At 34.5% G+C, this 16,698-nt stretch overlaps 1 protein-coding gene across 2 annotated transcripts in view; it reads left to right on the forward strand.

Moving 5' to 3' along the window:
* LOC106663729 (slit homolog 3 protein) overlaps positions 1-16,698 on the forward strand; it is a 640,390-nt gene that overhangs the window by 195,788 nt on the left and 427,904 nt on the right. For both annotated transcript variants that reach the window (XM_014388804.2, XM_024227504.1), the window contains exon 3: positions 12,029-12,068. The gene's annotated coding sequence lies outside the window, so the exon portion shown is untranslated. The remainder of the gene's footprint in view (positions 1-12,028; positions 12,069-16,698) is intronic.

The raw sequence follows: 16,698 nt of genomic DNA on the forward strand, positions 1-16,698 counted from the left end.
AAGTGGTACAGCAGCGGTGTATTTAGACGAAGGTCGTGGATTCGAATCCCGTTCGTGACACTAGCTTTTTCATTTCAACCAATTCCTTAAAAAATGATTAATTAATTGAAAGAAGTTATTTGGTCAATCGGACCACGAATTATAATGGATGTAATAACTAACTTTGATCGACCGACAAATTGCAAACACTATAGTAGCAGATTACGTTATATTTATAGCAGTTATGGTTATTTTTCATGCTTCATTAAACAAACATTTTACACAACACAAAAAAAAAACAATAATTTTTTAGATTATTTTTTAAAATATATTTCCAGAATTATTTTATTACATAACTCATTTAACCGTAAGCTTGGTAGCAGCGGCACTGGATTTGAACCTGACATATTTACAAACGGGCTTTTTCTAAAAATACATCGGCATCCCAACGGTGCATATAACATTGCAGTTGAACTACACTTGTTAAAAAAATTTATCTAAAATAAAAAAAAAATTATAATATGTAATAGATCTAGGCTACCTGTACTCTCATTTTGTTTTTGTATTGAGGCTTTTTGTATTATGTATTCATTACATACCTATTTAATTCTGTTTCTGCCAAAAAAAAACAACACATTGTACTACTTCATACAGGCCAATAAGTCAACTACCTACCTTGGGTAAAATTTTGGAAAAACTTCTATTGAAAAGAAACAATCCGATTCTAACACACAACTATAAACATAATCCCAGACCATCAATTTGGTTTTCGCAACCGTTACTCAACTGTCCAGCAGTGTCAGCGCGTGGAAGACATTATTTCCTCCTCCCTTGAGATGGAACAATACTGTTCCGGAGCCTTTCTTGACGTAAGTTAAACTTTTGATCGAGTCTGTCATCCGGGCTTGCTGTCCATGCTCAAGGGCATCCTTCCATCCACCTACTATCTCATACTGCACAGTTACCTCACCGATTTTTCCAAATCATCGAAGGCCATTACCTCTATGCATATTTTCCCTGTCCTTCCTGGTATTCCTCAAGGTAGCGTTCTGGCCCCAACACTGTACCAGGTGTTCAGAGCTGACATGTCTTCACATCCCGAAACCACCACATTCGCATTTGCAGCAATTCTCTCTAGCGACAACTTTGCCATTTCCACTCGAAACCTCCAACAACTAACACTACTAGTCTTGGCGTAAAAAGAAAAGGATACAATTTAACACGGATAAATCCACCTACATTACCTTCACTCTCTGTAGAAAGATCTCCCCCCCTGTTTTCTTAAACAATATTCCCCCCCTAACTGCGGACAAGGTGCGGTACCTCGGACTGTATATCGACAAACGCCTGACGTGGAATCCTCACACACCACTGAAACGTCAGGAGGTTATGACACCTTATAGAGTTCTTGCACGACTTCTTGACAAACGTTCTAATTTACCTCCCAAAAAAAAAGGCTGCTTTGGAACACCATAGTTAAACCGATTTAGACTTAATGACTGGAAGTGTGGGGTTCAGCCAAACATTCCAACATCCACCGCATTCAAACTGCCCAATCTTTAATATTACGAAAAATACTAGATGCTCCATTTTATGTATCGAACCAAACTGCACATACAGATTTACATATTCCTTTCGTACAAGACGAAATACGTTTCCGTTACCGCAAATTTCATAAAAACCTCCCAACTAACTTAAATCAGCACATCAGAAACCTCGCATCCCGACGAATCCCCTCAAACCTTCCCCGCCGATTGAAGAGACATTGGCCGCGAGATCTCCTAGGAAGTGATGGTGATGACAGTGAAACTGATAATGACACACGTATCAATTAAACAAAAAATATTATTGTAACACTGGAGTAATGCCAATGGGTGTTTTCTCCACTCTTGATTTAAATTTTGTATATATTACCTTGCTTACTGTTACTTGTTACCTACTTTAAGGTAGTTGTAATGTAGTACAAATCTTTAAAAAACAACAAAAAAAAGTATTGAGGCGCGATTCTCATTTCTAGATTGTAAATACTTTATGTAATTATTTTATTGTATTTTATGATATGTATTTTATTAAATACAAATAAAATGGCAGAAACGCATCTGACAAACCAAAACTGCAGAATAGGCAGGCAAAAATGTTCGCGAAAAAGCAAATTATGCTCAGACTCAAGGAGAAATACTAATCATTTATGTAGTCTGAATTACAAACGTACATATTATCCTGGGGGGGGGTAAGAAGGTTGGTAATTTTAAAACGGTAATAAACGATATTTACAACATACAAAATGAACGGGATAAAATTTATTTTAGTCCTTTGTATCTTAATATTTTGTAAGCTCATATCGCGTTGATGCCGATGACTGTTTGTACGACCAGATAGTATCTGCATAAAAGCGTTTTTAAATTAACTAACGCTTCATATCTTCAATCTGGTAGAAAAAGCTAACAATTACGGGTATGCGTAAAAAAAATTATTACAATCTTTCAAATCCTCCTCTCACTTTGTCTCTCCTTTTCCTCTGGATAAAAGCCGAGAGGGCGAAATTAATTTCATAGATGGATATTAGCCTTCTTTTCCCCGTGCTCTCTTTGCTTAAATATATTACCTGCCTCTTAAGCGCCATTTTCCGACCTTTCATCCCGTTTCGGTCCAGGGATCATTCGAATTTAAAAGTTGTTTAAATACATTATGTACTTCGTAATGTACGTCGCCTAAAGGAAATCTTAATAAAATATTAATGGGGTGTATTTTTTTGATGAAGGAGTTTCTTCCTACTCACATCGGTATTTATTCGTGTAAAAGTAACCTCCCTTTTGATACAGTTAAACATTGCAAAAACGATTTTCTAAAAATTTATTATTTTATTAAATTTATTATATTTTATACATCCAGAGTATACGAACCTACATTTTTTTATTTATTTATTTAGAAATTGTGAAATGCGGTCTGGTGTGATGTAGGTTTCAGAAAAACATTTTCTTCGTCGTGCCAACGTTTCGATCTTTATTGAGATCATCTTCAGGGCCTGGGATTTAAAAATATTGTTTACATATAACAATTACAAAGTGAATTTATACAATGCAAAATATATTTTTTATATATTCAATCAAAGTATTTCTACTCACTCAATGTGTTTGTCTTCTGTGTAATTGTGCCATTCTTGCGAGTTGTGTCGAGAGTGCCAGTGAGATTTTGCTATTTTGTGTTTATATACGTTGGATTTTGAAGGGGTGGGGAAGGATGTCGGTATAGAAAAGACATTTTTGTACAAGCCGTCGGCTTCTTTGAGGTTAAAGAAGCCGACGAAGGGAAAAAATGTGTTGGTAATGGTTCGGCCAGATTATCCTTTCAGGATTATATAGAAAGGGATAAATAGGAAAAGGAAAGCTAAATTGTTGAAAAATTAGACTATGTGAAAAATATTTGATGTGTGGAATGTAATGTCGTGATATAGGTATGTTATCTGTATTGAATTTGATTAATGATATTGGCGTAGCTGTGACTGAGTTTACATGTATCTGTTCTGTAATTGATGCTGTGTTTATCTCTGTTGATATAAACCATTTTTAAGAAATTACGTTTATGTTTGTTTTGTTCTGTGTAATACTTTTGGATTTTTGAAGTCGAAATTGTGCTGGTGTTCAAGATGGTGGGTAGCGAGGGCTGAAGGATTTTTGCAATCATAGATATGTTGTTTTACTCTCTTGTCCAGATGTTGGAATGTAAGACCGATGTAAGTTGCCGAACAGTTTAAACAGTTGATCTTGTAGATTACGTCAGATTTATTTGTTATTGGTGTGGGATCTTTAATTTTGGAAAAAAAGCCGCATCTCACGATTTCTAAATAAATATCGATTAACGGTCACTAATCACCACACATTTTTTTATTTATTTATAAACCGAGTCGTCTATTCTCGTTAACGTTACGCCAGGCACGCCATTTGGTTTTTGTTACTCTTTCTACTTTCAAGTTTTTCATAATTTCTGACTGCAATAATTATTAGGAAGCATGTTTTTTTTGTATCGACTTGAATAAGTCCCTAAGTATAGGAATGTGTAGAGATTAGTGACCACTCTCAACACGACACACAAGGATGGCACAATTACACAGAAGACAAACACTTTGAGCCCTGAAGATGATCTCAATAAAAGATCGAAACGTTGGCACGATAAAGAAAATGTTTTTCTGAAACCTACATCACACCCGACCGCATCTCACGATATCTGAATAACCTAAGTATAGGGTTGACTTGTTTCAGGCATTCTTTAGTTTTAGTAGTTCAGGCATATAGTTCATATCACCATTCTCGTCCTTCTACCCTTGTGGAATTCGTTCTGTAATGGAACATAGAAATGAAGAGAGTTATATCAGAAAGAAATTTTATAAATATAATAAAAAATCTACTACTATTATGATTTTTTATATTAAATATTGCCAAACCATACCGATGCGTTTTAGCATTAAATTTAATCTGGCAAATCGTGTTTAAAAAAATGAAAGTAGGATTAGCAAGTAATAAAGTAGGAAAACTATAATGGAAAAGTTCAAACTGTTTTTAATTGGTTTAAGTCCCTTTTTATTCTTTAAATTTATTGTATTCAGTACTGTTGAGGACATCAAGCTCTTTCAATCACACGGGATATTAATTATTGGTATATAGCCATATGGTAGATAATATAATTTTGTTTTAGGTTGTTTCGTCCATTTTCTACTTACCTATTTCGAATACATGCTTCGTCTTAAAAGGTTTGTTGTTACTTGAACTTCAACTTTATAAGGAAATCGAAAAGCTCGGTTAGACGTCCAATCGATCATTTACGGTTTGGTTTTAGAAATAAGGGCCCAAAAATGTCAGTTTCTCCATCATAGAAAATAAACCAATAACCATGGTCGAATCAAAAGATTTTATTTTCTGTAAAATGATTCCCAGAGAGGAAAAATACAGAAAAACTATAAACAAACCTGAACGGTATAAACTGAATTCCCAGGGGCTTTTGTATGCGAAATCCCTAGAAACAGAAAGTCGAGATGTTATCTGTGCTTGGATTTTTTTTAAGTGAAAAGATTCATTAAAGCTATGACAAAGAGGAAGAAAATTGGAGGCGGTCATAAAAATAGAATTCACTCTATTGAGATAAGAGCTTAATTTTCACTTTGTGGAAATCGCTTTTTTATGGCTTGCATTTTAGATTAAGATAAGTTCGGACGTAAAAAACGTTTGGCCAATAATTCAAGATTTACCGATCCATAACACTATATCACTATAGCTATAATAACGAATTTAATTTGAACTATTTTTAAATTGACCGTGTAAATACCACAAGTTAAATTGACTGCAATAACTAGATAATTGGCATAATAAATATTCGTAAGGATAGCACATTCAGGCAATTGCTCCTGGACCAAAACCTGCGCACGTGCCCCGTTATTCAAAGAAAGATTGCTTGTAGTTTTGCACATAATAAAAGCTTGTCAGTCCTTGGCTCTTTACAGGGAGCGTGCTGTGTGGTTGAACGTAAGAGTAGTTCTCGAGCACAGTAGCCATTTCTAGGCCCCCTCTACCACTTTTTGTAGGTGTTTTAATTGTATGCAGATTTTTATATGTTTTGTAGTGATGCGTTTTATTTGCTTGCGTGTATTTATTAGTGTGAGTGCTGAAAGTTGATGCAGATTATTTATAAAAGTACCCCCTCAAGACCTTAATTTTGGTTATATTATTAATATTTTGCTATGCTTATTTGAGGACATGGGTTTTTTATTGTGTGTAGATCTGTTTTGTGGTTATGTGTATCGTTTGAGAGAGTGCATTTAATAGTGTGATTTGTAAGAGGCTTTTGGTAAGATAAAGGGTTACCATTGCCACTCTAGCAGTGTGCGAGTTTAGGGTCGATGGGGTACCTTAATAAATATCCTGCTATTGACCCTAATTTAAATTGGTTTATTATGTGTAGATGGTTGGAGGAATATCGAGTAATCCACCAATTAACCAGAATGCGTGCAATGGACATAGCTCTGAATATTATGTTTGTGAGTGCATTGAAGAAGCTAGTTAGATTTTGGGTAGATTATAGTATGTATGGGTTTGGGGTGAAATGACCTACCCGTCGTAAGCGCTCGTTTGAGCCTAACACCGTTAATTAAGAAGCAACGAACTCCTGGGCATCTGGTTTAAGGGGGATACTAAGCATAACGGGTAGGCTCCCGTGAGGTATAGACCCTAGGGTCGCGGAGTGACAACCCTTCGGGATGAAAGTCCATAAGACAGCATTGGTCTCTCCTAGTCGTTTCGTTTTCCACATCTCGATAACCAAATTACTTTTTGCAATAATAGACTATTTCTTGAAAAAAAGAGAGATTAAGTATACTCACACTTTACTGCGGAACCGCTGTGTCTAAATGTTCACCTATTTATTTTGCGTGTATTATTTTAAACGTTATTAGCACAGTAAAGTATTTTTTATGTTAAAGGTAATCATAATTATGCTAATATTGAAAACAATTTTTATAAATTCAAATATAAATATTATAATTTCCACGTAATGAAACAGATCCGTGAATCGATAAGAGGCATGGCGAAAGCATTTTCATCTTTTAATTACCAAGCTTTTCATCTGATTATTGCTTGTGTAATAAAATATTTTGGAAATACAATACATTTAAAAAATAACCTGTAAAAATAATTGGTTTTCTGTGTTACGTAAAATGTCTGTTTATTGAAGCATGAAAATAACCATAATATTAAAAATATGCTTTTCCATAAAAAAAATAACACGCTTGATCGATTATTCTTCTATAAATATAACGTAATCTGCTACCATAGTGTTTTTAATTTGTCGGTTGATCACAGTTATTTACTAATTTTGCTCAACGTTAATTTATTCACGAAAATAGACTATTATAATATTTATCGACTTATTTTGATCCAAAGAGCGGAAAAATAGCTGTTTACGCAGTCCAAAAATTATTTTATTAGACATCAATCCATTATACTACATTCAGCTCATCCGTTGCGCTTATTTTATTTATTTATTTTTTTTTTTTAGGTAATACAGTATAAGATAGTACGTAGAGGAAAGTTGCTTAAATTGATGTCTAACATCCGCACAAAGAAAATAGGGCAGCCATGAAAAATTCTGGCGATAAATCAAATTGAAAAATAAGCAAAATAACCGAAAAAATTAGGCATGACGGTTAGTGATAGGAACGTCATAAATTCTCTATTCAAGTTTCAACAACTTTGAAAAACAACAAAATAGAAATTAAATAGAATTAAGAATGAAATAAAGTAGTTTCAAATAATATAAATAATTATTCAGAAATCGTGAGATGCGGTCTGGTGTGATGTAGGTTTTTCGAAAAACATTTTCTTTATCGTGCCAACGTTTCGATCTTTATTGAGATCATCTTCAGGGCCTGGGACCAACACATTGTTTCCCTTCGTCGGCTCTTTTCACCTCAAAGAAGCCGACGCCTTATACAAAAATGTCTTTTCTATACCGACTTCCTTCCCCACCCCTTCAAAATCCGTTGTATATAAACATAAAACAGCGAAATCTCACTGGCACTGTCAACACGACACGCAAGAATGGCACAATTACACAAAAGACAAACACTTTGAGTGAGTAGAAATATTTTGATTGAATATAAAAATTATATTTTGCATTGTATAAATTCACTTTTCCACATCCTAAATGTATTTGTTAAATGTAATCAATGTTTGTAAATCCCAGGCACTGAAGATGGTCTAAATAAAGATCGAAACGTTGGCACGATAAAGAAAATGTTTTTCTGAAACCTACATCTCACCTGACCGCATTTCACGATTTCTGAATAATTATCGATTAACGGCCACTAATCACCACACACAATATAAATAATTCTATACTTCAGTATGTTTCCCTGTGAAGCTTTGTACCAGTTTTTTCGTCCTATATTTTACCCCGTATTTACGTGATAGTGTATATTCAATTTTTTAATGTCATTATAAAGAGTGGATTTTGTCGACTTTTTTCAATGGTTTCTTAATTGTGTTTGTCGTCTTTAGTGCAAATACTTTTCTTATTCTTTTCAATACAAAGGATAGTTTATACTTTTCTTACCAAAATGGATTAATATTTGGTCATTTTATAACTGGTTTTCAGGTTATCGTTTTGTTTCTGGGTTTGTGTTTTGTTTACTTGTTTATTGATTGTCTCTGTATTGTTTCCTTGCCATATGCTCGGGTTTTATGGAATATAGTTCTTAGTACTTCATTCTCATTTTGTTTTGGCATGTGGTTTGAGCCAGTTCTTATAATGTTGTATGTTTCTGGTATATTTCTGACTGGAGTTTTTGTTAATTTTTTTCGATTCCTATATGTTTTTTTGGATGATGTTGAGGTCCATTATTATTTCTGGGTTGTTTACACTTTTGAATTATTCTTGAAACTTTTCTTAAAATACATCTCCGAATCCGGTGATTTAAAATGCATACATATCCGGGAGAAGTTTGATAATAGAATACACAATAAATTCGATATTGAAAATATTTCGCTCTTCATCATCTACCTCCAAAATTCCTTTAAAATTGATTATAAAGAATTTTACCATTTGGATTTGGAATGCACTACTTTTGTCAACATATTTTGTCTATTTCCATAATATACGATTTTTTGTCCAAATAAAAACCAATAGTGAAGAGTTGTTTATCACGGTCTCTCAGGAAATCAAGTTTTTTTAGTTTCCTACTTTAAAATTATAGAAAAAACAATGTTAGAATACATGGTAGTTTATTTTATGGCTTTACAATAAAAATAACTATATTGATAGTACTGCCTTGCCAGGATGTAAAACATCTATTGTTTGTCCTCTTTAAAATACATCTGCGAATATCTCACAAACATCACATGATGAAACTTAGCACAATCATTGATCATTTGTGCCCTATTCCACAGTGATTTGGGATTTCGGTTCAGAAACGCCTGCCTCCTGGCTTCTAACTTATAACTCACTTAATCCCGGGATACCGTGGCTTTAAATCATTATTCAATGATTGAATAAAGTTATATTTAAACAGAAATTATATATATCTATGTAATGAAGATGGTGAATTGCCGAAATCTGCCTGAAAGACTAAAATAACAAGAATATAAAGAGGAATAGGATCAGAATAGAGCACAAATCACCCCGCAGAGCACATAGAAAAAATTATAATTAAAAAAAAAATGTTAAACCGAAATCCCCCCATGTAGGGTTGAATCAAGTCCTCTTCGACTTTCGATTGTCGATTCGAAGATCCAATCAGTTTCTTTAGAAAGTATTATAATACATTAAAACAGTACGTTAAAACATACAACTAAATCATTATTGTTCCAAAGATCACCGAAATGCACACAACTTGGACACCTTTATTTTGAATAAAACCCCGTAATTTATGAAAATTTGTATATATACTGTATAAATATTTATTTAGACATTCCAATTAGTTGTGCAAGTAAATTCAACAAAGCAAGGAAAAATTCTAAAATTAAAAAAATCACCAAAATGAACAAAGGGGAATTTTTAATAAATATATCTCTATATTCATAAAAACTTAGCAAACTCCACGAAGAGAAAGATATATTTATGAACAAAGTACAAGAAGGAAAGAAAAACAAACACGTTTATGCAGTGTAAACAATTATAAGTAGCACTTTAGTTTTTATAATGAACAATGGCATGGTTTATTTAAACAGTCTGCCTTGAGAAATCTGTACCCATTTTCAAAATATTTTGCTTTTTTTATGATATATTTTATAAAAGAAATATTATTCTACTGCCTTATTCTCACTTAGCCCACTGCTATTAATATTGGTCTATTGTGTCTCTTTTATTATCTTAAGCTATTTGTTAAGGTTTTTCCAGATCCGAAAGATTTGTTAAGGGATACCGAATGTATTGCTTCCCGCTTTGGACTTTTCTCTAGTAGGAGTAGAAATATCTACTTGCAAGCCTTCGCACAGAACAGGTTCTGCTGTTTCTTCTTTTTCCTTGCATATTTGCTTAAGCTTCCTGTTCCGAGTTTATGGTTCCATAAGCAGCCCTACTCTAGTCCTAACCCGTCCTGGATTTGTTAGTTCTGCTGTTAGTTTCTGGGATGGTAGGTAGTGAACTTTTTGCATACCTCTATACGAGAATACTTTCCCATTAACACAAAGATTTATGCTTAATTCGTTGTTTGAAGGATATACGTTTTTGGTATGCCGCAAAAGACCAAGGCCGAAATGCGGTCCTGATCGAAATTTCTTTGTCCAATTTATAGTCCTTCTTATTACCGCTTTCACCTGTACGCCCTGTTACCCAAACACGGGGAAATTTGATGTTGTACTCAATGTTTGGCAAGGTCTTGATCAGAATGATGATACGGTCCGCGATGGCCAGTGGTTAGGCTTTTCCGACTCGTATGCCACGTCCTGGGTTCAAATCCCGCATTTGGTTTGACCCCTCACCAACGGGACGTTAAGCCCCCCCACCAAGGTATATATATATTTATTTATATATTTAGATAGATAGATAAATAGATAGATAGATAAATAGATAGATAGATAGATAGATAGATAGATAGATAGATAGATAGATAGATAGATAGAGAGAGAGNGAGAGAGAGAGAGAGAGAGAGAGAGAGAGAATGACAGACAGACAGAGAGTGAGTAGAAGAGAATTAGCGATATGATATTTTAGTGTTCTCAGCGCAAATGCAATAATTTTATTTTTAAACGGCGCAGCTATTATGCTAAGCCCACATGACTGGTAGGTCTTTCAACATAACGCACTGTGATCCGTGAAGTGTAAGCAATAATAAAGCCAAAATCATTATAACTCAATCCTTCTCTCTTCATACAGAATTACTTCTTTCAATTAATTAATCTTTTTATGTAATGTTTTTGGTCGAATGAAAAAGTTAGTGCCAGGAGGGGGATTCGAACCCACGACCTTCGACTAAATACGGCGATGCTCTACCACTTGAGCTATCGCGACATCCTCGAGATCTTAGAGCCATCAGACTTAGTCGGCACTAACTAGGCTTCCCAGTTTGGTCTATCCGGTATTTTAATTTAAAATTGCTTATCAAATCTGAATTTTGAAATCAAGGTGTCTATAGAACCTTGTCTACAGTAAGTTCCTACAGAACCTTTAATTGCTTCTTTTAACGCGGTTAGGCTATTGGAGCCAGTGAATTTGACAAAATACTAATAGGAAAATGTGTCTATGTTTGATATGTTTAGATTATATACCAAACATTTGACATTGGAATCACAGATTCCACCTTTAGAAATAAGCATGAAAATTAAGAAGGGAATCGAAGAAAAAATGGGATGTTCAGCCCAGAGTCCAGGGCGTGTATAAAAAGGGCTACCAACTGCATAAGGTATGGATCAACTCTCGTGTGTAACATATCACTAAAAAATACACCTTGTCCTTTTTCTCTAGCCTCTTGTCCATCTTCCTTGCCAGGGAACCTGAATATTAGTATATTCCCTCCGGTCGAGTACCTACCCATCCTTGCTGTCTACGGACGTCGGACCGTTTTTCTCTTTCGTTAGGAACTCCTCGCCTTATTGCACTTCTAGCGATCTTGTATATTTCCTCCGATCAAGTAACACCTTACATTCCTTTCTCTGTTTATAATGTCCTCTTTTCTCCCCTGAACACTTTCTTTCCTCCGGACTCGCTCCGTTCCCATTGTCGCTCCCTTGGTACCCAGGTCATCTCACAGCCATGGACGATTGGGCAACCTACCCCTTCAACACCTCCATTTTGTTGTTCTAGAAATGAAAGCAAGAGCAACTGGTGGACACATACAAGCATCAACATCAAAACGGCAGAAGGAAAGATGCCTGAAGTCACATAATAAAAGGAATCAATTTTTCTTATCCTGTGTACAATAAATTGACTAAAGAAGACAAAATCTAGAGAAAAAAAAATGTTTTACAATTCAAACTTGTTGCTGGACTAGAACGTATTATACCAACAAAAGTTTGCCGTTTGAATTTTTTATGTATGCTTTGCTAATAATGTCATTCTGTTTCAGAAAATGGACGTAGAAAAAACCTAACTTTTTTGAAGCCAACGTAAGTACAATTCAACATTTTCCTTAAAAAAACAAAAAAGATTAAAACTTTGTTGATGTTTGTGTATACTGTAGCTTTCTGCGATAACAATTATCGACGAAGCTCTGTAATCTTGTTGCCCTTAACTTTGAAATTTATATCGCGCATAGAGCACAACTGTCAGGACACACATCAGACTTGCGGATATTGGCCCAAGACCAAAAGTCGTTTGAAAACAAAACAACGGTAATATGTTGGCCCATATATGATCATCGGTGATCACTATGCCAAAAATAAGCCCGGATTCAGGTTGTTTAAATTTAAATCAATTTTACGGAATCATTTTTTTATGGCATTATTGCGCATCACTTACAACTAAAAAAATTTCTGCCTTAATTTGCCAATGGGGTAGAAAAAAGAAAAAAGCGAAGATGATTAGATTATTTTTGGGGAAAAAATTGTTTAAGTCAACGTAGCAACCGACAGTCTGTTTATAGGGCAGGGGGTTTCCGCCCTTGGATCCCTGTAGGGTACAAATTTAGAAATCACTTGCTACGGCACTCATATGACCCCATAATAGTAGTAACATGAATATTAGTAGTAGGAATGTTAGTACGTAATAGTGGTAGGAAAGGGGAATGTTAAATATGTTAAATGGAAAGTACATAATTAGCACATAACATAACCAACGAGTTGTGCGTAGACAAGTCTCTCTATTTGAAGCCTATAATTCTGGATCTAAATCCACAAAAGATTTTCCCCTAAAAAATTAAGAAAGATCTCGTAGCTACCAAATTCAGTTCATTGCACACGCAAACAAACGGATGATTTTTGAGCAGTAGATCAGAAAGTCCAGATACTTATTTACGTAATTAAGAGAGAGCTTGAATGAAAATACGTTTTTGGGACCGGAGAACCTCGTATGAATTTATAGAATCGACTAGCAATTTTTTGTATTCTTATTTAATTCATTAGTTTTCGTGGTCAATAGATTGACCCGACAATGGGAAAAAACTGGTAATGACTTGTTGGCCTCTTTAGCCTTTTAGGATATTATAGGCGTGGATAATAAGGAAAAAAGGAGCGGTAAATTGCTGAAGAATTAGACTATGTAGAAATACTTGATGTGTGGAATTTAATGATTGTTTTATATGTTATATTATATGTTTTGTATGTTATATGTAGTATGTTATTGCTATCGAATTGATTAATGATATTAGCGTAGCTGCGAATGAGTTTACACGTGTCTGTTCTGTAATTAATGGTGTACTTATCTCTGTTGATGTAAACAATTGCTAAAAAGTTTCGTTTATTTTTGTTTTGTTCTGAGTGTAATATTTTTGGATAGTTGGAGTCAACATTGTGTCGGTGTTCAAAATGGTGGGTAGCCAGTGCTGTAGGATTTCGTTTTGGTTTTTTGCAATCATTGATATGTTGGTTTACACCGTTATCCAGATATTGGGATGTAATTCCGATGTAAGCTGCTTGACAGTTTAAAAAATTGATTTTGTAAATTATATCAGTCTTATTTGTTTCTGTTGTCGGATCTTTAATTTCTGGATTTGTATTTACTTCCTTCCCCACAAAAAACATTAATATTTCACTGGCAATCTCAACACAACTATCTATCAAAGCAATCACACTACCAAATAAACATGCTCTTTGAGTAAATAAAAATACTTTGAATCTAAAGTTTCTATAATTTTATAAATTCATTTTTTCACATGTTGCATATTTGCATAATTTAAACAATGTTTATAATTCCCAGGCTCTGAAGATGATTACAATAAAGATCGAAACGTTGGCACGATAAAGGAAATGTTTTCTAAGCCCACATCACTCCAGACCGCATCTCACGATCTCCAATTAATCATTCATTAACGGCCACTATAAATCACACATTAATAATTTACAATTGAAATTAAAATAGTTTTTGTTTTTAGTAGCTTTTAATGTCCATTGTAAAGGAAAGTGTATTTAAAGGGAAAATAATTGAATAATTTTGGTCGAAGTTTCTATGATTGGGTAATTGCATGGATAAAAATGGATTAAATTAAAAATAACTCAATAGTTTCAATAAATAAACATGATTTTAAGATCAACCTCAAAATGATTTGATTTAACAAATTTAAATTACCGTGAGGTTTTCAATGTATAAACTGTATATATAAATTGTTTAAATTGAAAATATCGGTTTTGGCGCTTAATGGAATGAAACTTGCAACCTGGGGATGTGCTCGGTTGAGTGACGTGCGGGGAAACAGTGACAATCAATAATCCGGAGAGTGAAATGTATTATTCACCAAGTCGTAAATTACATTCGAGTAAATTGTCAGAAGGTGGGGGCGGGTGTGCAGTGGATTTTATTGGAATTGCACGGATAAATAACGCGACTGAATCGAGACGCCGCGTCCGTCGACAAAGCGAAACCAGCTCGACCTTACGAATCATCTTCCGTCGGCTCTAATCTCGGCCGAATCATCAATTTCCGGGTTAATCCTTAATTTACGATTCTTCCCGGGTTCCACCTGTACGATTTGAAAAATGATCCGAGTCCAACGGCGCTTTTAGCCGGATTTATTTATGAATTTGAGATTGCGTCCGCCTTCAACGGTGTTCAATTTGCATGGCAAACGAGCCTCCATTCATTGCACTTAACTCATGATAAACGCACTACCTAAAATTGCCTCATGCGAATATAAGATTTGTAAACTTCAACTGCTGACTTCCTCAGAAAACATTTTAATTCATTCTAAGTTGTACAATGGATAAATATTATTTCAACAATTAGTTCTAAATGAAAGTTTTAAACCGCATATTTAATTAATAGACTGAAGATTACGTCTGCATAAATTATTCCGAACAAACTAAGTTATTTTATATTAAAATAGATCAGCGATAAATAAAGTTGGAAGGAAACTCCGTTGCTTCGTCAAGTTGTTCAAAATAACTTTGAAATTATAATTACTAATTTAAAGATCACAAACTACGCTTATAATGAAATTTCATGTGAAATTCCCAAACCAAAAAAGAACAACATATGGTCTACTTCGTATAGGCCAATAAGTCTACTACCCATTTTGTGTAAAATTTTAGAAAACCAGCTATTGAAAATAAGTCATCCAATTTTATATGATTATTTGGATCATCGTGAGATTCGGTCTGGTGTATGTTTTAGAAAAACCTTTTCTGTATCACGCCAACGTTTCAATCTTTATTGAGATCATCTTCAGGGACACGGATTTATAAACATTGTTTACATTTTACAAATCCATGTAGGATGTGAAAAAATTGAAGTTCTTCTGACGAATTTAAAATATGTTTCAAAAACTACAAAACAGTTCACAAACTTTTTTCCAAAATTAAAGGATCTCACACCAGAAACACAAATCTGATTTAATTTACAAATTCAATTGTATAATTTGTCCGGCACCTTATATATTACATCCTGATATCTTGATAAGAGAATAAAGCAACGTATCTATGATTGCAATAATCCCAAAAAAATCCTACAGCACTGGCTTAGGACCCTTCCTTTCACGCTAATAAATTACTTTACTCTCTAGACGTCATACACTCACCCCAAAGTACTCGATATTCCTCGGGCCGGAATTAAATCGGCCCTTCCTTTCATGCTAATAAATTACGCTACCCACCATTTTGAACACCAACACAATTTTGGCTTCAACAATCCTAAAATATTGCGCGCAGAACGGAACTAACATAAACGTTACTTTTTAGAAATGGTTTACACCAACAGAGATAAACGCAACATCAATTACAGAACAGACACATGTAAACTTAGACGCAGCTATGCTAATATTATTAATCAAATTAAATATTGATTACATATTTATATCATACATCATCATATCACACAAAACATATAACATAACATATAAACCAATCATCACATTCCACACATCAAACATTTCTTCATAATATAATTCTTCAATAATTTGGCTTTCCTTTCCCTAATTATCCCTGCCTATATAATCCTGAAAGGATAACCAGACCGAAGCATTACTCATTCTTTCCCATTGTCGGCTCCGTTTACTCAAAAAAGGTACTATACATATAAAAATGTCTTTCTATCCCGTTCTATTCTATTTACAACAATGTTTATAAAGTCCAGGCCCTGAAGATGATCTCAGTAAAGATTGAAACGTTGGTCCGATAAAGAAAATGTTTTTCTAAAACGTACGTCACGCAAGACCGCATCTCACGATCTCAAAATACTCATTAACTAACGGTTACTAAACACCACCCAATTCTACATCCTCAAGATATAATCCCCGGCCATCAGCTCAACTGTCCAACAGTGCCATAGCGTGGAAGACGTTTTGTCCTCCTCCTTTGAAATGGGACGGTACTGTTCTGGGGGTCTTTCTTGACGTAAGTTAAACTTTGGATGGAGTTCCATGCCCCTACTATCTCATACTGCATAGTTACCTCATTGACCGGGTTTTCCAAGTAGTCGAAGGCCATTCCCTTTCTGCATATTTACCTACCCATGCTGGTGTTCCTCAGGATGGCGTTCTGGCCCCCGACCTACACCAAGATTTCACAGCTGACATTCCATTACATTTTCGAATCACCACACTCACATTTGCAGATGATACAGAAATTCTCTATTGCAACACCGATCCTG

The sequence above is a fragment of the Cimex lectularius genome, unplaced genomic scaffold (assembly GCF_000648675.2).
Source record: "Cimex lectularius strain Harlan isolate CLEC.00 unplaced genomic scaffold, Clec_2.1 scaffold116, whole genome shotgun sequence".
NCBI lineage: Eukaryota > Metazoa > Arthropoda > Insecta > Hemiptera > Cimicidae > Cimex > Cimex lectularius.